We start from the raw sequence: 21,158 nt of genomic DNA, 5'->3' as shown, positions 1-21,158 counted from the left end.
TATTTCATTTAGATTAGAATTTTATTATAGGTCAAAGACAAAATAAACTATAACTCAGAGTTGATATGGATTATATCTTGTTATGTAAGGATATCTTCTATTTGCGTCTGGCAAACCAATACATTCGGTTTAAACCCAAGTCATTTGCTTCATCCAAGTGTTAGGCGCACACCAAAATATTTATCATCTACGGTCTGGGATAGTTGGCAACTTTTAATATTCATTAGCGACATGGTCTTCTACGCAAAGAAGCGTATGTTCTGTCTTATTGGCTTTAATACGCTTTAGTAATATTAGTTTCAGTCACAATTTTATTTTTGGATGATGTTTCTAGATGTATTCTAATGTTATTACTCGATCTCCGTGAGATGTTGTGATGTGAGACTATGATCATGTTCGAATGCTACCACAGTAGTGATTTTGTGGTCGGTAGGTCAGAAAATACAATATTGACACTAGTACACTGCCTTGTGGAACTATAAATATAGGTTCTTTTTTTGTTTTTTTAAGGACTTATTGAATAACCCTCGTACAACACAAATTCCTTACAAAATAAAAATGTCTTAAATAGAAATATCCGTTCTCTCTCGATACGGCTCTCGTGTTATCATAAAAAATAACAATGAATAAAAAACCGGGCACAAAAATACGATAAATAAATATTTTATTATAACATCAGGCGACTAAGCAACGTCAGGATAAACTAACAATCTCGTTGGGAGAAATACGGAAATAAAAAAATATATATTTCGTTATTTCGAGCAGAAACTTACTTTATAAATATTTAATAAGCGTCAACAAATAAACAAAATTAATTGAGGCCGGAATTTTATAAATAAAATATATATTTCATTTATTAAAAAAAATATAGAAACACATAAGGAACGCATCCAGAATATAACTAACGATTTAAGAGTAAGAAATGGTCCACGAATCATTTCTATTAAAGCTCTTGAGTTATTTAATATGTTGGGCGCTTTAGATCAAATTAGTTTGAGAACTTTTCTCACAAACTTCGAAAGGGTCTCTTAGACATAATATCGTTTTTAAAATAGAAAATTGAACTTGTATGTGCCCAACAATTATATTAAAATATGTTTGTTTTATTTATTTTTAATTTTGTGTTTATGACATAAAATTATATTATTGTTTTAGTATTGTTTGATGTTTTGATATTTGATGTTGTATTGGTCGGTACCGAGTTCAGACGAATATTTATTTAGTTATTACAAGAACTATTACGTATGTATTTTAGTTTAAAAGGTTGTGTTAAATGTTTTCTAGTTTGATTATTTTTTTATATTTTGGTGAGTTTCTTTATTGCTGAGCTGATGTGACGGAAAATCGGAAGTCGTTCAGTGCAAAAGCTATTCAGTTTACTTTTCAAGCACTAACTATAGGTATTAAGCTAAATTATGAGTATATAGTAGATTATAAAATACGTGTAATAGATAGGTTTTTAGGTTAAATTGATATGGCTCGATGAATGGAGGTAAAATGAAATGAAACGGCGGTGTTTACATTATGTGGCCGTTATTTATTGGCAATGTAAAAAATGTAGAAAATACAAAATAGATAAAACGGTGGCAGCGGTGTTACCTGGTGACGAGGCTTGGGCAGTCGATGGTGGCATGTCTAAACCAAACGATGGTTGGGTACCGAATGAATGGAAATACCCTTCAATAACATCCCAGATAAACGTCTCGGGGTTGCCAGCTATTCGTTATCGGGTTCTAGTTGGCGCTGCTGGCACCCCGCCCGTGTTCAACATCTGGGATTATATTTCTGGGTACTTTGATGCCAGTTATTCCACGATGTAAAACTCGACATGCCTCAAGGTTGCTACAATACTCCCCTGCCAGAATTTTACATACAAATATTTTAAACAACAAAAAAAATTATGCATGAAAAGAGTTTTAAACATTTGGATATGCTAAATCAAAACGGCTGTTGATATCTTTCGGTCCTACAGATACCGTTGCTTTATCTTCGATTTGGCACTTGAATGTGGTCTATCGACGACGTTGAAATAAGCTATTTTTCGGATAGGGCTCCCGTAATCGACGCTGAGGGAGGTGCGCTTGTTCGACGACGTGGTAGCTTATTTTTTTCGATGACGAAAGGTTGGCAATTCTGCTACCTCGACGAAGACATGACGTATCTACGGTGACTGCAATCAGTACCTAGTATCTGGAGTTGCTCTGTGACTAACGTGTAGTCACACACGTTACGGTAATTCAGAATAAACAAGTAACGACGGTATCCGACCGAAGCTGCCCAGACTTTCAAACCAAAATGTCTGCCAATATGACGGAGACGGCGAGCGAAGGAAGACATTATGATTTAAACATAGTTCCGAAATAAATGTTTAGTCGAGACGCTAATGATGAAATAGTGATGTTAATATCTCAAAATATTGTGAAAGAAATAAAATTTGGACAAAAAATTTAATGGAAATAATGAAATGAAATTTAAGGTCCATTGTTCCAGGACTAAAATAAAATTTAATGAGGAACAAATGTTTGAAAGAATGTAATGCTGAACGAACAAAAGTAAAATCGAAGAAGAATAGTTTTAAAAATATCGAAAACGTTGAAACAAAAAATATAACGGCCACGTAAAATACACCATGTTGCACGTACCCTTCATTCTCGAGTCCAAACCCAATTTTGCGAAAGATCACGTCGAGGTCACCACTTTAGGTTAAATTGATATGGCTCGGTGAATAGAGGTAAAACGAAAAGAAACGGTGTTGTTTACATTAGTGACCGTTATTTATTGGCAAAAAAAATTAGAAAATACAAAATAGATAAAACGGATGGCAGCGGTGTTACCTGGTGACGAGGCTTGGGTAGTCGATGATGGCATGTGTAAACCAAACGATGGTCGGCTACTGAATGATCGGAGATACCCTTCAATAACATCCCAAATAAACGTCTCGGGGTTGCTAACTATTCGTTATCGTGTTCTAGTTGGCACCCCGCTGGCGTTCAACATCTGGGATTATATTTCTGGGTACTTTGATGACAGTTATTCCACGATGCAAAATTCGACATCCCTCAAGGCCGCTACAGATTAAATAAGGTTTTTGTTTATTTCTATTTAGTTGTTACGATTATAATGTACATATTTTATTTTAGAACGTAATTTTTAGTGAGTTCCTTATTTATTTTATGAAATCGGTTCAATTTTTTTGTTAAAAATATTTTTAATATACAACAGTATATATTAAGGACATTTCGTAGTGTTTTGTTGGATGATCTCTGCAATTTTCACTTCATAAACTTCATAAACCCTATCTACCTTATTAAAATACATGCAAGCACCTATTAGAATCACAGCCTGAAAATTATAACTCTATTTATGAATTACAATCATTTTTAAAGCATTTTTAATTTGAGGTCATATTTTTTTAAACTCATTTAATCTCATGTTTATGTGATGTGACTGTGGTGTTTTGTTTTAATTCAACGTATAGCAGTAGTTTCAAACCAGAAATTAGTGAACGTTAACCTGGAAAACATATACACTGATACATAAACATGATACTCCCACATACTCAGTAAATAAATAAGACCGCAAAAATAACATTAAAGGAGAGGAAGTGAATTTTATTTAGGGAATTCCCTCGATGTCGCTCAATAAGCCCTCCAAAGGATTTCTGCCAACTTCTCGATAAGCAAGCGAAACGACAGTTCGCGAAAAAGTGTGGAAAATGCGGCCGACATCGTACGCATTTACATAAAAGTCATTTCCACGAGCATCTGCATGGCGTTGTGTAGCCGAATTGTATTTAGAATGGGTAAGAACCGAGCGTGGGGTGCTTTTGCAGCGGCCTCTCGATTGGGCGGGCAGGAGAGGTCCGCAGGGGGTTGGTCCTGTTCTTTTCTCCTTCCGTTTCTTTGCCTGGAAGTCGATTGCGTGATGCAATTGACGGTCCTCTCAACAATGGAGATCGCTTTTATGGGTTTATGTTATAGTTTCTTTCAGCTTGGGTAATTTACATACATATATCCGATATTTTAAGACCAGTAGGTCGCCTGAAATGTACCTGGTTTCATCTATTGAGGATGTACCAGTGAACATTCAGCAGAGTAACTATTTGAATATTTACACTGCACTACACAGGATCAAATGGTTTGATTCTTTTGAGTATGCGTCCTGTTCAGCTAATCTAACAGTTCTAATATTTCACTATTCATTATTCGATATGAGAATGGAGTCTCTCCTCATGCCTCCTTGCAATTGTCTCAACTTCCTGAGTGACAGTCGGCATCAGAAGATCTCAGCGTTTGTTCTGAAAAACTCGTATTATATTTATATCACTTTTCGTAGAATATCGCCATAATTGAATTCCGGGTATCCATGTAATTGTGATTTTCTTACAACTAGCCAATATATTTTCCTATATTTCAAAACCAGTTCTTTTCTTTTCTTCTTTATATGTTCCTTCCACCGAACTATTACATTAAGGTTCATTGCTAGATGCTTAACGTTGTTGTTATATCGAATGAAAATATTCTCAATGTGTCAACGTAATATGAAAGTCATAAGTTATCCTGGATATAGTATGGGAACTGCAGGTTAGGTATAAGAAGAGGTTAGATGAATATAATTAAAAATCACTTCACTTGGTCTAAAATACATTTATAATAAAATATTCTATTTCTTGTTGTCCAATTTCTTGTTGACAATATATTTTAATTTAAAATTAATATAATTTTACTACGTTTTTTTTAAATATATTTTAAAGTCTCCTTTTACCAACTATGATTTTATCTGTACTGGACCTACAGTTTAACGTGGGCTCCGAACCACGGTCCTCAGCATTAAAGCCTACCGACTGGCGAGTGACCAACTTTAGAAATCATCCCAGAAGACATCCGGTCTTACCCAGCTTAGTTACTGGCGTGACTGGGATCATTTTCCTTGTCGGATTTTACACTTTTGCCTAGAACATTCACAAGTTTTAAACAATCACAAACATAAATCTACGAGCATGCCCCAGCAGGATTCGAACCCGCGGCTATCCCAGCAGTAGGTGGACTGTCCCATCGCCTTTACCACTGCGTCACCAAGCAGGCAATTTTAGTACATTATTATATTTTTATCTTATGCTGAATGTATGGTCTTTTATACCTCTATTTTTCTTTTATTTTACACATTACTTGCCTTTTTTACTACTTGGCATATATTTTGAATGTCAACTCTTGTATATAAACTAATTCCTAAAAGAATTTTATCCATCTCTCTATAACTTTCTTATAATCCGTTATTATATCTCTTTTTGACATTTTATTATGTCTATGACTCAATGATTTTCTCTTATGTCATTTTTAAAATTCGATTAGTCTTATAAAATTCATTCATTTTCATAATTCATAATTGTCAGCGGTATTTTCATTCAAATAAATTATCTGGGTTTTCTTTTTTTGTTTTATTTCTATTTTGATTTCTCCAGGTTACCATGCTATCTACTGTAGGTGAAATCTTCTGTTGCTAATATTACAGATTCATTTTGTTAAAAATTATTTCTCAAAAATAAACAATAGAACTAAAACCATTCCGAAATTAAAAGAAAACCGCAAAAATCAAATAAACTGATTTGAAACGAAAGAACTAAAGTTAACTAAACCCAAAGCAAAAGTTACTTCTCGAGATTGAGCGTCAAACCTTATATTTATAAACCAAATGGACATTTCCCATAGAGGTAAGAAAGTCAAAATTAGATAGGTTTTCCCTCGAGTGAAGTCTTTCGTCATTCGTCAGACAGCCGAAAAGGATTCTTTAACTTCACCTTGTCAATCATCACAAAGAACTTGAGGTAATCGTTAAACCAAAACCAAGATACAAAGTATTTGCTAGAAGTGAGTGGTCAAACTTAAAACGAAAGATTCTTGTCAAAAATTCTTAGTGAAAATGGGTCAAAAAAGTTAACTATTGGGTCAACCAATGTTAATATATCCGTCTATCCATGACATTAGTTTATGTATGTATAGAATAATATTTAAATTTTATATACATATATATCTATCTATATCTATCTATAGAGCTTTGTGTAAAAGAACAGAAATATGATAATAAAATTATACACCATTAATTTTATATTAATATATAATATAATAACAAGCGACCGACAATAAAGAATTAATAGGGAGATGGAAGAAATATTTTCAGTAATCGATTATAGCAGAAGCATGAACTGATATGGATCATTTTCTAAGATGTCGGTGACCTTTAGATTAAAATAAAATAATTCCAAGTAAATTAAAAACATCTGTTTTAATTCTCATCTACTTCATTACTTAAATACATAAATATGTTATTAGATTGAATAGTTTTTATGATAACATATATTTAACCGGTTTATTGATGCAAACAATAATCAAGTTCTCTAAAACGGGAGCAAACAAAAGAATGTCATGGTCCCATAGTTGTGAAGCGCCTCATGTGTGCGAGCAAGCTTTTAAGAGTTTACGCTTATGGGAAATGTTTTACTTGGAGATTAAGGTAATAGCTTTTGGCTTGTATAAATTTGCTATTACGTGCTCTCTCTTACCACCGTCAATCTACGACCAAATATTGTTTCACGAGAAACGAATTTGAGTGAGAAAAATTACTCATTTTTTTTTGTAACGGTACAGCGAATTCACGGAAACTTGTAAATAATTATCAATAAAAAGAAGCCTTTACTTAATGTAATTAATGTAGTTTTTTAAAAAGTTAGTATAATATATTTTAATCAGTATATTTTCCTTCGTTTTTTAAAACTTTTCTCATTTACCCATACTTCTGACAACATGGAGAAACTGCGTCGAAGGAACAATAGTGATATTGGTATTCAACAGTTTTCACACCAAATTAGACTACATCGCTCTAAACAAGTGGTAATTAGAAGATACTGTATCTAGATAGTATGCAGGATAACTAACATAATTTCCCACCCGAGCTATAACTGTTTATCATCCTTCACAACTTTTGGCAATGTGTGACCGAGCGTTTTCATTCAAGAGGATGAGGAAGATGTCGAAGGAACAATAGTGATATTGGTATTCAAAAATGTTCACACCAAATTAAACCAAACCAAGTTAGGCTACATTGATCTAAACAAGTGGTAATTAGAAGATACTGTATCTAGATAGTATACAGGATAACTAATATAATTTCCCATCCGAGCTACAACAGTTTATCATCGTTCACGACTTTTGGCAATGTGTGACCGAGCATTTTCATTCAAGAGGATAAGGAAAATGTTGAAGGAACAATAGTGATTTGGTATTCATCAATTTTCGCACCAAATCAAACCATAACTAACATAATTACGTATCCAACACTTTATTATCCTTCAAGTTTTGGTAACGTGTGACCGGTTGTTTTCATCCAAAAGGATGATTTTGCGTTTGTTACTCCCTATTTTTGGTTATTACCGCAACAATAGTTCGCTCAATTCCTTCAACTGATGTCGGTATTAACATCTGTAGTAACACTTTCATTAAATAAAACAGCAGACTATATGCGGCTATGGAATATTCAATTTGGGTATCGATGTAGATGGTTCTCCACTACTAACCCTTGACTTTTCGTATTTAGGATTGTGGTAGTAGATCTATATTATATCGCCAGTCATAATCTTCCCCCTTTTGGACTTCGTCGCATAAAACACGTATGGAAACAGTTGGTTATATCTTGTAACTGTTGAAGACGCTTAATGATATTTTTTCATGGTTTTGATAATTGATGGCGATTTCCATGTGAAGATTAAAATTAGACAAGGAGATTATCAAAAATTATTTGATTTTAAATTAATGTGTGACTTCATCCATGGTTAGAAATAGGAAAGCAAATCATAGCAATCTGGCATATTAAATCAAACAAAAATCAGAATGACCAATCATATTCAGCGCTTGACGTAATGGTTTCATAAACATCACCTAAAATCAGTCATCGCCAGTCAGTTTACTAACGGTACGAAAAAGAAGAGATAAAAAATATACATGTACAAATATTAATTAAAAACAATAGCTCAAATATATCATGGACTCACCAAATTTTCTATATTCAATCATTAAGACACGATATATGGTTTAAATTCGAACAAAAAGACACTTTTTATATATAACCTCTTAATATCTAATGAAAAAGAATATTATTTTTATTTACTTAAAATCTTCGAAAATTATAATTTAGTTGTAAAAAGAATAAATCGAATTGAAAGAAAGAATAAAAAGTATAAAATCCCATCAGTATTACAAGTGGAAAAATTAATGGTAATAATCAAGAAACTCATACGGTTTGAAGAGTACCCAATGATGGCACCAAATGAAACAATATTTTGTTGGTTACATAGTATCAATATGTAAGTATAGTTCGAAATATTTGTCAGTCCTCACACAAATACTAGACTGTAAGAATTTGATAAAATTATATGATTCAAACAGCCATGATCCAATTGCATAAAGCCTGATGAAGTATAATTCATCAAACTATTTGGTATACTCGTCACTATATATTTGATAATATTAGTTTTTTGTAATCTGACTATAATAAAACTTGACTAGCACATTTTGAGAACATTTGTGTTTCAATGAAGATTTCTCTTTGTCCTTTTTTTAGAATATATGATCATTTGTTAGTGTTATAAATACTTGTGTTTGGAAGGCACATCTTACAATATTACAGCAATATATCCTAACATAATGCACAATTTTAAATCTGAACACACACATGATATTAATTAGTCAATGATAAAGTTATTAGTTATAGACAATACTATGATTATGTTAAACAAAACAAATGAAATCTAATCTCAAACATGAACTAACTTTGATTTCAATTGGGATGCACCTACGAAATGCACATTCACTTACGAAAATCAATATCAGATACGAAAAAAAAAACATTAATCTATAAATATAAATCAAGCTTCATTTTATCGATTTTTAAATTAGGCCTATACTGTTAATCAGTTAAGAGGTCGGTCAAAGTATAGACGATTCTTGGAACCAAATGAAACTATTTTTAAGCAGAGAACTGAAATGAAGTTTAAATTAGGCTTATATTATTAACTAGTTGATTAGAAATCGATCAAAGATAGATAACATAAGTTAATATGGTCCTTGGAAAAAATAGAAGTTTTAATAACGACAATGAAACTTTAACTTATTAAAATTCACGATTTTCTTCAATTTTTTATCGCTGAATTGAGATAAAGTTATTAAATTCAACTGAAAACGTGAGAATTTCGAGCAATTGTTCGAAATGTTCCAGTAAAAATGGTTCGTTGCCCATTATGTCGAAAGCGTTAGTAAGTTATTTGTGAAAGTATAATTATCGGGAGATTTTCACGCGATTCACAGTTGAAAAGCCGCTCCGTAATGACACTTTTAACATTGGAAACCTTACGAAACATGGTGGTAAATGCGGATCCTCGTCTGTCGACGTGATCCTCTACCGCTTACAAATAGCACTTTATATTGCCGGCATCGCAAAAAGCTAAAAATAGTTTGACCCACAATTCCAAGCCGTACCGAACGAACAAATGGAAAATTTTACTTCTTTACTGTTGGCACAGAGAATGCAGCGAAAAGAGAATAAATATTGTAAGAATGGTAAATCTGGGAATTGCTTTATTTATTTGGTTTTGTGTATTGTATGGGGGGTACATTTATCGTACCAAGCGCCAGACTTGAAAGGTTCAAGTTATTTTTGTTTGATTTAAAATAATTTCGTTCCATATTATTTACTTTTGGATAAAATAAGTTTAGTTTGCTGGTGTTCATGGATTGTTACTTAAAGATTGTATGAGTATTTCGTACTTTTATTTTTTTATATACCTAACAGTTCAATTAAAAAGTCCCCGGCCTACCATAGTAAAACACTTTTTTTGGCAAAATTAGTTTTTCCTTAATTCCCTTCAAGGGTGATACACCGACTATAGCAACCATTTTTTGGTATCGACCATTTTTGGTAGTACGATTTGTCATTGGCTTCAAAATAGGCCTCAGTTATGGCGATCACCTCATTTGACGAAAATTTCTTCCCAGCGAGCATTCTTTTGAGATCTGAGAACAGAAAATAGTCGCTGGGGACCAAATCATTGTCTCATAGCGACGCGGGGTTATGATGCTGACTCTAGCGAACGAGCTCGAGGCGGAACAGCTTTAATAATTAAACAAAATATACAACATTTCGAACAAGAAGATATTAAAAATGAAGAAGTACAAGCTACGATAATTAGTATCGAAAAAAACGGGACTGAAATAAATATTGGCGCTATATATTGTCCACCAAGACATAAAATGACTCAACAAGAATATAAAGATATCTTTTCAAAATTAGGCCCAAGGTGTATTGTTGGTGGAGAGTTTAATTTTAAACATACAGCTTGGGGTTCACGAATAATAACATCTGAAAAAGGAAACGCATTACTCAAAGCCATTAACCTTACAAACTGTAATTATCATTCAGGGCGCGAATCCACTTACTAGCCCACAGATAGTAATAAAGTCACAGAACTGCTGGATTTATACATTACAAAAGGCATTTCATTAAATCAAATTAGTACAGAAAGCTTGTGCGATCTAACATCTGATCACACTCCAGTATTGTTAACACTGGGCGCGACAATCCTAAGAAAAGCAAAAAAAGCCTAATCTTACCAACAAATATACTGACTTGGACAAATTCAGATTAATATTGCGGAAACAAATCAGTTTAAAAGTAAGACTTAAAAGTATAGATGATCTTGAGCAATAAACCAAACATATAACTGAACAAATTCTGTCAGCTGCAAAAGATGCTACCCCAATAGCAAGAGAAATTAGAATACGAAGTCATTTACCCCTTCGAAATTAGAAAAATGATAAAAGAAAGGCGAAAAGCTAGAAGAGTATGGCAGAGAACCAGAAATGCTGCAGACAAAATTACTTTTAATAGAATTAGTAATCAGACGAATCAAAGGATCAAAGAATATAAACAGAATTGCTTTCAAAAGTATGTAAGTGAATGAAGCCCACAAATATACAAAGATTATTCACTATGGAAAGCAACTCGAAGATTTGCGACTAATTATGCGAGTACCGCCAATTAAAAATGATCGACATGAATGGGTTCGACGCAATGACGAAAAAGCTGAATTGTTTGCACAATACTTAGCTAACATATTTCAATATAATGATATAGAATCTACCATGGATACATATCCTGTTTATCAACTCGATGTAGATCTAAATCTAATTTCTCCATCGGAAGTTGCCACTGAAATTGCTAACATCAATCCTAAAAAGCCACATGGTATATATGACATTTCACCGGGATTATTGAAAGAACTGCCACGAAAATATATCATCATGTTGACATATATATTTATGACATATATATGTTTAAGGCTGAAGCATATTCCGGAATGCTTTAAAGTGGCACAAATAATTATGCTCAAAAAACCTGATAAACCTGCAGAACAAGTCGAATATTACAGGCCTATTTCGGTACTACCTACAATATCAAAGCTATTTGAGAAACTAATATTTAAACGTATTAAAAATTTTATAATAATACCAGATTTCCAGTTTGGTTTTCGAAATCACCATTCAATAATCGATCAAGTGCACAGAGTAATTGCGGGTGTTGAAAGAGCGTTTGAGGAAAAGAAATACTGCCCTGCAATATTCTTGGACGTCTCTCAAGCTTTTGATCGGGTTTGGCATTTGGGATTAATCTGTAAGATGAGCAAATCGTTACCGCGTAACTATTGTCAATAGCTGCAGTCATATCTTTTCGGAAGAAAAATTAGAGTATAACACGAAATGACGTTCTCGAAATTTAAAACGATTTCGGCTGGAGTTCCACAAGGTAGCGTCTTTGGACCTCTCCTGTATCTGCTCTACACCGCTGACATTCCAACAACAAAAGAAACACTACTTGAAACCTTTGCTGACGACACAATTATTATGGTAAAAGATATATCTCTGCCTAGGGCAATAGAAAAAGTGCAAGTGGCAGTCAACAAAATCTACAAATGGACGAAAGATTGGAAAATTCAACTTAATAGTTCCAAATCTGTCCACGTTAATTTTGCATTGCGGCGAAATAATAAAAACTTAATTATATTACTTAATGGATGCCCGATTCCTTAAGCAGAATCAGCAGAATCCATCTTGACGGTAGATTAAATTGAAAACATCACGTCAGATAAAAAGCAAAACACATTAGAACCAAAATAAAACAACTGTACTGGTTAGTCGGAAGATACTCTCTACTTGATCTAAAATCAAAGATGTTGATCTATAATACAATTATAACGCCAATTTGGACCTATGGGGTGCAAATATTGGGTTGCACTAAAAATTCAAATCAACTAGTCATACAACGCTATCAAAACAAGGTTCTTCGACTGACTATAAATAACTATCGCTACGTAACCAACGAAGAACTGCACGATGACCTCGAAATCAAATGGATTTGCCAAGTTATCCAAGATTTCACTTTGAAACACGAAAGAAGATTACTAAACCATACTAACGTCGAAGCAATAAAACTGCTGGACAGCGCGCAGGATGTCAGGAGATTGAAGCGAACAAAACCATACGAATTTATATAAAGTATATACCTTTAGTGTAAATTATAGCTATAAGTTGTTATAATATTATAATTGAGGAATACATACTGATGTATTTTCTCGCACTCCTCTTGCTTGTTAATAACTCGTCGTTGGTGAAAAGTGAGATCGCGCGGCACCCACTTTGCACAGAGCTTTCTCATACCCAAATATTCGTGAATGATATGATGTACGCCTTCAGTTGATATATTTAGAGTATCTTCAATTTTATTGATTTTCAATTTACAGTTATTCAAAATCATTTTAAGATTCAACACATAAAAATGCATTTACAAGATTGCGTCAGGAATGAAGTTGAAATTAGATTAAGCTGTTTGAAGATAAGACAAGACAAATAAAAGTTCTCATATATTTTGGCGATAAAGTTGATATTGATGACAACTAAACAAAGATTTTAAAAAATTTAGAATGTTGCTTATATCATCACAAATATTAGATGATTTGGTTGGTCACATGCATAAGATACGAAGCTCATAATTAATAATGTCAACAGTTCTTAAGTTCTTACATAAGCTATATATATATATATATATATATATATATATATATATATATATATATATATATTAATTAAGTTCTTAGCCAAATTAGTTAAAGAAATAATTTTACAAAATCGAGAGGAATCATCAACTAATAGGAAAAAAGTTAACCAATAGGAAATATTCCGCCTATGTTCCTAATGCAAGATATTAAATACCTAAATATTATAAGCTAACGGTGGCCAAAATATGTAAGATCCAGCCAATTACCGGTCTTTTTACTGATACTTTATAAAATAATTGACACTTTGTCAAAATAACATCACCACAACATTAAAAAAGTTGTAATAGAGGTGAGAGGCCTTAGATGAAAACACCTAAAGTTTTCACAATTAATGGATGTATATTTCAAGGAAATACAAAGTTCGCTGTCATTGTCTAAACTCAACAAAATATGGCTTGATCATTAATAACTTCTAAAACGAAACCACTCAATTATATACGCATGACCTAAAATTAATATAAACATCTAGGAATCAAAACATAGGCATCAAATACTCAAAAATGGTATCTAGTGACAAATTAAGCCCAACAAATTGATCATATATCTTTGAAATCTAATTTTGGGCGCAAGCTTACTTAATATTCTGAGTTACTCGTTTGATCCTATACAGTCAATTAAAACTACTATACCAGAAGTGCATAGAAATAACAACATTGCCCTATTATGGTTATGAATACGACGCTTTGATGTTGTCGCGGATGGTTCTCTTGGACAAACCCATGACGTTTTACGCGTTAGATTCCCATAATACATACTATTCACCGCCAGTTACAAAACACCACAGAGAACTGTTTTTTTTTGCATGGCAAGCAACAAACCCGCGTTGTTGAAAGAATTGGAGATAATATCTTCCGTTAATTCATGTGTTTGTTATATTACCTCCTTTTAAATGCAATCGTAAGCATGTAAACATTTGGAAACAGTTTCGATCCACACCTCTACGGATCTAATGAAGACATTAGATGCAGTTCTGAGTTTGCTGCAGTTCCCAACTAGGTGAAACGGCTTCAAGTTTTCCAAAATAAGCTCTTCAGGAGAATCTTAAACGCTCCATGGCTTGTCAGATATAATCTAATTCACAGGGAAATTGACACTTCAGAAATCATATCTCATTCGTTCCACAGACAACAACTCAGCTCAAGTTCTTCTGAAAATGCGCTTGTTCACGAGCTCGTACAACCTGCTGGGACCTTAGTACCGCATCATCGCTAAACCTCCCCTTTTCCAGGATGAAACGACCTTATCCGTCAATGCAGTCATAACTTTTGCCTACATACGATAGCACCCAAAACGTGTGTTTCATTATCTGTTTTTTTCGCCGAGTCCTCCTGCCCAATAACAGCTTCCCGGTTAGCGAGTGCCATATCCCTAATTTTAATGCAGTAGCAGTAGCGAACGACAGGGGTCAACTGTGAGGCGGTTTCGGTTTAGTTGTATTGGTTCCGCATAACCCGGTCCAACATGTCACACCTGGGCAAGTATCTGCGGCCAGGTATGCGTTATGCATTTCACCGTCTGGTTTTAAGTCAAAACAAAAAAAAAATTGGAAACAGTGATCAAGTGCTGAGCTGTCTAAAAAGTTTCTCTGAGAACTTCAGCAGAATTTTCGTCTAATAAGTCTTGCAAGTCATTATCCTCGAACTTCTTTGGTAGCCCCAGTCATGGTTTGTCAAAGGCATTAAAATCACCACCACTAAGTTCAGTTCACTGTGTTCTAATAACACAAAAAGATGAATAACTTTATAAAGACACCTAAGGAATGTAAAGTAGTGCTGTGATTAAAATATAATAAAACGGTCTTTAAAGTTTTTGGATTCAATCTCATTAATCAACTCAAAATGACGTTCCCCAATTGCGATTGAAATATGAAGCCAAAAGGCGATTGCCAAATGAAACAAATTTTAATGAAAAAGTCTTAAAGAACCAATGTTGTGAGACAAACAATACTATAATAAGAAAAACACTTATTTTTAGTATTTTCTTTATTTATTTTTGTCAGCGACATGTTACTTGTTGATTTAAGTGACTTATTGTTTCTTCTCTATTCATGTCATTTATTAACATTTTTTTAACAAAAACATTTTATTGTATTTTCAGACATCATCCAACATCATCCTGTTGCCCTACCAAATATTTTATTAATAAGAAAACAAAATCAAAACAACTGACAATGAAACTGACGTTCCGTATACCCGGCGGGTGCGAGAGAGACCGACAAGACACAACGCAAAAGTCAAATTTGGAATCGTTATGAAGGCAAACAGATATCGACGGGCGCGCAAATATTTACGTGGAAGTTTCGTTACGGGCAAGAACTTCAAGTGGGAGCGAGATGGATAGATAGAGAGTAATTGTGATTTCGTGTCGAAATGCGTGGCCTATTCAATTTATGCCTGCCTCACTCTTTCGCCTCGGCCTTAGAGGGCCAAAAACGTGTTGATTTAGATGTTAACTACCAATTTCGTTTTGCTCCGGAGGGCCGCGACGGGAGAGGCGGGGGAGAGAGAGAGAGAGGATTTTTCGAATCACGCCATCGGAACATTGCCGGGACCGGTAGATCACGCGACCGTTACATTACGACGTTGCCTATAGCGGCCGATTATGTTAGATATGAAGAACTCGATGCAAGTTGTAATATAGAAGGGGATAAGATCATTTGCTTAATAAAAAAATCCATCAATAAATTCATAATTGCTTTATTTACAGTCTTTTCACTAGGCCAGGTTACTGAGATGGTTGGCCTATGTTAGATTAGCAATACCCTAAGTAGGATTAGAAGAGAAAACAAATAAAGATAGTTATATTGTAACAGGTCAATTGAAAAGTCTCCGGCCTGATACACAGATGGCGCTACTAGAAGTAAATTCATATGTTGTTTTTAATTAGCCCTAACTCTCAAAAGATGCGTGTATAAATTTGACAGCTGTCGGATCTTTAGTTTGTGAATTATAGCATTTTGAGTGAAGCAACTTTTGTTATTGTGAAAAAAATGGGTAAAAAAGAATTTCGCGTGTTGATAAAATATTGCATTTTGAAGGGAAAAATACAGTTGAAGCAAAAACTTGGCTTGATGCCGAGTTTCTGGACACCGCCCCTGAAAAATCAACCATCAAGAATTGGTATGCTAAGTTTAGACGTGGTGAAATGAGCACCGAAGACGGTGAATGCAGTGGACACCCAAAAGAGGTTGTTACCGACGAAAACACTTTAAAAAATCCACAAAATGATTTGGAATGACCGTAAATTGAAATCGAATGAAATAGCAGACACTCTAAAGATATCAACCTAACGTATACATCATATCATTCACGAATATTTGGGTATGAGAAAGCTCTGCGAAGTGGGTGCAGCGCTATCACACTTTTGACCAAAAACAATGACGAGTTGATGATTCGGAGCAATGCTTGAAGATGATTAAGCGTAATAAACCCGAGTTTTTGCATCGATATGTGACAACAGATGACACACAGCTCCATCATTTTACCCCGAAGTCTAATCAACAGTCATCCGAGTGGACTGTATACTACATTAGACTGGACAAAAATCCACGAATTGGGCTACGAATTGCTTCCTCATCCACCGTATTCTCTAGATCTGGCCCCCAACAACTATTTCCTGTTCTCAGACCTCAAAAGAATGCTCGCTGGAAAGAAATTTTCGTCGAATGAAGAGGTGATCGACGAAACTGAGGCCCATTTTGACGCAAAAGTCAAATCGTACTACAAAAATGGTATCGAATAGTTGGAGGATCGTTATAATCAGTGTATTACCCTTGAAGAAAAAACATTTTTGTCAAAAACTGTGTTTTACTATAGTAGGCCGGGGACTTGTCAATTGACCTTAATTATTACTATACCACATAATGTATTAAAGAGTGATATTTATTGAGAAGAATAAAATGTTAAATATAAGAAAATGTATCAATATAAAGTTAAATTACATAAATTTTTTTGGGTGTTAGTTAACAAAAAAGCTTCTGTCACTTTCAGAGATTAAATCCATTCAAACAAGTTCCACTTCCATCAGACATTTTACTTTATATCGAATCCCCAGGCCACGAATAAGAGACCAAACCAATGGAAACATTTTTCGTGTCACCCCAGACCGTCCATCCGAACGAAAACAATCAGAAGAAATATCAATTCTCGTCTATCCTTCCCATGCCGATCATAAATCGGGACCAGCATCGACGACGACACGTCTAGTTACGTCCGCGATCTATCGATGTCATCGTATTAATTCGCATCCAATTGATCAAGCATGTATCAATAGTAGAACTTTTGATTTATGACCGAGTGTTCAGCATTTCGTTGCCAGTGGCCGTTAATTGGTAACCAATGGAATTATATCGTATAATATCTAGATGCGGATCGTTCGAATCGTTAAAATAAACAAAGTGATATGATATATATATATATATATATATATATATATATATATATATATATATATATATATATATATATATACGCCAAGCAACAATATACAGGCAATGGACAAAAATATATACACCTGATTACACAATAGTCACTAAGTTTAATACTGTAATTTATACAATGTTCAAATAATTCTCAGATACACAATATGATCGTATTAATTAATGTTGGTTGGTTTTACTTGATTTCAACAACTTCTAATACTCCATTTCTATTTTATGTCACTAAATAAATAGCATGAGCTTGGATATGGCACGAACTATCATGGGATTGTGGACATTCCATTTTGCTTATATTGTCGATGTTCTCCTTGAACAACGTATTTTTTTATATTTTGGTGAGCATTTGAATTATGATAGTGAGTGTTCTTAGAAATGTGATGTTGTATAGTAACTATTTTCATTCGTTATAGGTTTGCTCCATGGTCAATTTTAAATCAAACTATACTTATACTTGATGTTCCTATTCAGACGATTTCAACGCCGATAACGAAATTCTGAGTATTTGAACTATCATGGAGTTGTGGACATTCCATTGTGCTTGTATTGTCGATGATTCTTCTTGAAAAACGTATTGTCTTATATTTTGGTAAGCAAATGTATTACGATAGTGCATGCTACTAGAAATGTGATGTTGTATCATAACTATTTTAATTAGTTTTAGGTTTGCTCCATGGTCAATTTTAAATCAAACTATACTTATGCTTGATGTTCTTATTCAGACGATTTCAATGCCGATAACGATATTCTGAGTATTTGAACTATCATGGAGTTGGGGACATTCTATTGTGCTTGTATTGTCGATGATTCTTCTTGAAAAACCTATTTTCTTATATTTTGTAGAGCAAATGTATTACAATAGGGAATGCTACCAGAAATGTGATGTTGTATCGTAACTATTTTAATTAGTTTTAGGTTTGCTCAATGGTCAATTTTAAATCAAACCATACTTATGCTTGATGTTCTTAATTAGACGATTTGTCGAGTATTTGTCTAATTTTAGCGCGAAGAATGTTGTCCATAGCAGACAAAAATCAAAACTATCAAACTTGACAGTATAGAGGATCGCCAAAAGTTAACTTGGCCTGTAATGACATCATAATGAGCTCGATATCATTGACATATGCAGGTTATGGCAAGTAGCCCCATACTGTTGAAATAAAAAAGATTCGTGAATTAATATTTTATAAAAAATAAAGAGCTTCTGGAAATACTACTGAAATTGGGAATAGTAAAGACCCTAACTATATTCAATAAAAGTCAAAATTTTATGTTATTTCTGCTATTAGTTTTAAAATTATGGTTGATTTTAGTGAAATAAGATTCAAAAAGTTTTTTCTAACAGACATCTTCTTCATCAGCTATGCATAGCCTATCCAGAACCGACATTGGTTCCGCAGGACTTTAACATATTTCATTAGATCTACTGTTCTTAATCAACCACATTTGGTGTTCTAGCCTCAGACAATGTCGGTCTTCTATTTTTCAGATCGTTTTCTATGATCCTGACCTGCGTTTTTTCGGACGTTTTCGCTAGGTCTTTCAGTATTCGTTAAACTGTAGACCCTGTGCGTTCGGGTAAAACCGGATTTTGCAATCGGAAATAATCGCCGGACGATCGCCATTTTTGACGCTGCCTGCGAGTGGGTTACATCGCTGAACATATTTTTAATAATAAAAGCCGTAACAATTGGTTTTAAAAATCATCCAAAAGTAAGTATCCTTTGATTTTTTATTGATTTTATTTATATTATTTTGAATAAATTTATTAAAATAAATAATACATTTATAGAAAAAATTTAGTGTGACAATTCTGCAAGAAAACATATTTGTGAGTATAATCTATTATTTTAACTAACATTATGAAAACACATCTACAGTACGTCGGCCACCAGCTAGAGGAATAATATTTTTCATTAATGGAGTTTGTCTGTCAAGAATAATAACAAAAATTGCATTGAATGGTAACAATTAGAAGTATCTTTTAGTCGTTAATAGTCTTGAATATATTGAGACACATGCGGGGCATAAATATGAGATTCGTTACAAAAATGGATAAAAGCCAAAGAGAATAAACATAAAGGTCAATTGACTGCAGGTCTAACTGTTGATAGGTTTTTGCAGAATGCTAGAGTGGTAGACAATAATACTCAAAGGATAAATGTGCTGACATGAGTTGACAAATCGTTTCATATAAACACATAATATTAATTGTTAACGACACAATAATGATCTAACAGCTACTACTCTAAAGGTAGAAAAGTGGAACAAAGAGCCTTTTTACTTAAAATAAAATAGGTAATGAGTTCATGTTTTGTACAGTGATGTCTTGACTAATAATTTAATTACTTTTATAGATCAGATACAACTAAAAAGATTCGTAGAGTCATTCTAACAAGCAAATTGAAAACAACTTTTTCATTTCCATAATTTTTTGCAGATTACTATAAAACTTTCAATGAATATTTGTTAAATCCTAATAAAATTTTACAATTCAATATGTGTTTTTATCCTTGTTATTCATTTACTTTGTAATTCTACCATTGTGAACTATAAAAAGTTTACATATCATTCTTTAGTTAAAATTACAATCAAGTCAACATACATATTACTTTAATATACTTCCATTCACGTCTAAAATTTGACAAATTTATTGGTCTTCATGTCAATGTCTAAATCAAAAACATATTTAAATAAAATCAGATTAAGATTAAGATACATTTACTTATATTTAATGCTCTACCAATTTAGTCAGTATTAATAAGTTATTTTTACAACTAAATTAGTTCATAACTGATATAAACACTAAACCTGAACCTGAACCTGAAAAAATCTAACAAAATTGTTCATCAACATTCTTCAATAAAATTATCACACTTTTTAATTAAAAATCAACTAACCAAGTAGTTAATTTAAAAATGTCCTTTCCTCCTTCAAAGATGATTAATATTCAAACTAATCTAATACCCACTAGAAACGCGCAAAATCCAATTATGAACATAGAAAAAAAATTATGAAACAGCAGACAATTTTTATTACCAGTCTAACCTCAACGATCTACTTCTCTCGGATGCTGCATCGTAAAAGCCGACCATATGGAAAAAAATTGATGAGCCATGAGCACACGATTATACCCGAAGAGCAATTACGAGTATACCTGAAAGCACAGGGTGCGGAGACTAACGATTGCTGGGTCTTCCACCCAAAAGGTCGTTTTCGCCATCGAAGACTGATAATGTCAATAATGAGAATAAAAGTTTTCCAAGAGGATTTAAAAGTAGAATATATACAAACAAGAAAGTCCCTCGTATATCGAGAAGAAGCGTGGGCGATACCAAAACAAAACTCATAAATTATCAAAAACCATTTAATATTTTATCCGTTCAGTCGACAAGAGGACGACCACTAACCGACAAAAGCTATCTGCGAATCTCCGGCCGGAGTCTCATCTCCTCTCCTCTACGTTTTTCGAGTTCGCGATATAAAGTTATCTTTACGGCTGCTCTTAATTTCTACCTTCCTTATGTTTAAAACATCGCGCTCGTTATTGCCAAATCATTTCGT

General features: G+C 33.5%; 2 protein-coding genes across 2 annotated transcripts in view; both read right to left on the bottom strand.

The window, feature by feature from the left end:
• Window positions 1-21,158, bottom strand: part of mib1 (E3 ubiquitin-protein ligase mind bomb 1) — a 786,657-nt gene that overhangs the window by 140,647 nt on the left and 624,852 nt on the right. The window lies entirely within an intron of this gene.
• The window catches only part of LOC143202779 (E3 ubiquitin-protein ligase mib1), a 450,080-nt gene that overhangs the window by 374,218 nt on the left and 54,704 nt on the right, over window positions 1-21,158 (bottom strand). The window lies entirely within an intron of this gene.

This window comes from Rhynchophorus ferrugineus, unplaced genomic scaffold (assembly GCF_030347505.1).
Source record: "Rhynchophorus ferrugineus isolate W39M unplaced genomic scaffold, kcgeb_rfMv2 rfM9, whole genome shotgun sequence".
Taxonomy (NCBI): Eukaryota; Metazoa; Arthropoda; class Insecta; order Coleoptera; family Curculionidae; genus Rhynchophorus; species Rhynchophorus ferrugineus.
The sequence above is the reverse complement of the archived record's forward strand: the minus strand, read 5'-3'. Positions and strand labels throughout refer to the sequence as shown.